This window comes from Orbicella faveolata, unplaced genomic scaffold, assembly GCF_042242905.1.
Source record: "Orbicella faveolata isolate gen_17 unplaced genomic scaffold, um_ofav_v1 contig_25, whole genome shotgun sequence".
Classification (NCBI taxonomy): Eukaryota; Metazoa; Cnidaria; class Anthozoa; order Scleractinia; family Merulinidae; genus Orbicella; species Orbicella faveolata.
The window spans coordinates 7,930,001-7,931,406 of NW_028301553.1; the positions used below are offsets into that span (position 1 = coordinate 7,930,001).

Consider the following 1,406-nt stretch of genomic DNA (forward strand, 5'->3'; position numbering starts at 1 on the left):
TTCAAAATTAGGGGGAGGAGCTTATGTCCTTTCATAGCGCGCCTTCGTGTTTAACTGACAAATCTTAAGAGAAAGGCAATGACTAAAAGAGGATACCAGAGAAAATATCGTATTTTAGAGACACTAAATGCGGCAGCTCTTTAACATTGGGACTCGATTCTTACCGAACGGTCAATGAATCATCCGATTTCCTAAGTTCTGAAACAAACGTTGCGCTTGATCGATCTTCCAAAGGCCGAAGAAATTCGCAGTCACGGAAATTCAATCACAATGGGGGTCTTACGTCCTACAACTCTTCAAAGGATAAGAGCTCTAAAAGGTTTGGACTCGGTTCTGACGAAGCATTCAGAGAATTCTCAGATATCCAGACTACTTACTTTGTAAACTGAAATAAGTTCATGGTTTGAGCTTAATTGACCTTAATCAATATGCATGTCTGCACCGACTTTCAGGGCCGAACAAATTCGCTGCTTTAGCTCGTTTTCATGAAGTTCTGAGTGTTCGAGGCGCGAGTGGTTACTACTGAATACATGAAAAGTCGTGTTGCGCTGGTCGGAAAAGAAACTCTGCGACATGTTTAATGGTCTTTGATCGATTTTGTGCCATTTCGCATATCAAAACAAGTTGCGGTCGATATCACATGTCATGTCATTCAAGATGCCATAGGCATTTACGATCTGTTCGCTTGGACGAATAAAAGAACTCGCGGTCCACATATTATTAAATACGAAACAAGAAGAAAATAACACTGTCCAAGAACACGTAAAGACAGGACACATAGACGTCTGCAAAACTTACCATTACCATTTTACTTTCACAAAAGCGGAAGCAGCATCCCATCGCAAATACTGAAATAGATTTTACGACGTCATCTGGTCGACATGGAGCAACTTTTCAATTCGATCGAAGATCTAGAACACTAGAGGGCTGCAAGCGGCGAACTAAACAATCACATAGATTTCGTTCTTGTGCCTGTTCAGATTTAGAAGCAGTTCAGTCTGGCTCTGCGATCGCTTTGCTCTGATAAACGAAGGACCACAAGGGCACCTGGGATACAGGAACAACGCGCACTATTTACGCAAAGTATTCATCGACCCCATGCCCCTGCGCGGTCAACAACACAGCCAAGATGATGGGAGGGGAGGGTTTGGAGCAGCACGTCTGCTTCAAGGTCACTCTGACTTTTCCAAACGTGGTTTGTCTAACAAGTAGTCCACAATTGGTTTACACTGTTTTATTCGGATTTTTACGTATTATTATGACAACTTTTTACAACTATTTAATATCTCGTATAATTTATTGGGAAGTATTTCGTATAGGCAATAGTATGAATGCGAGTGCAATTTAGGATTTACACTACAAGTGATATTTGAAAATTCTCTCAAAATTGCACGAGCTTTCAGGCG

At 41.4% G+C, this 1,406-nt stretch overlaps 1 pseudogene across 1 annotated transcript in view; it reads right to left on the reverse strand.

Annotated features, from left to right (window-relative positions):
* The window catches only part of LOC110044248 (uncharacterized), a 19,496-nt pseudogene extending 18,460 nt beyond the window's left edge, over nucleotides 1-1,036 (reverse strand). The window contains exon 1 of the transcript XR_016208277.1: nucleotides 799-1,036. The product of XR_016208277.1 is annotated as an uncharacterized LOC110044248 (transcript). The remainder of the gene's footprint in view (nucleotides 1-798) is intronic.
* Between the last annotated feature and the right edge of the window lie 370 nt (nucleotides 1,037-1,406).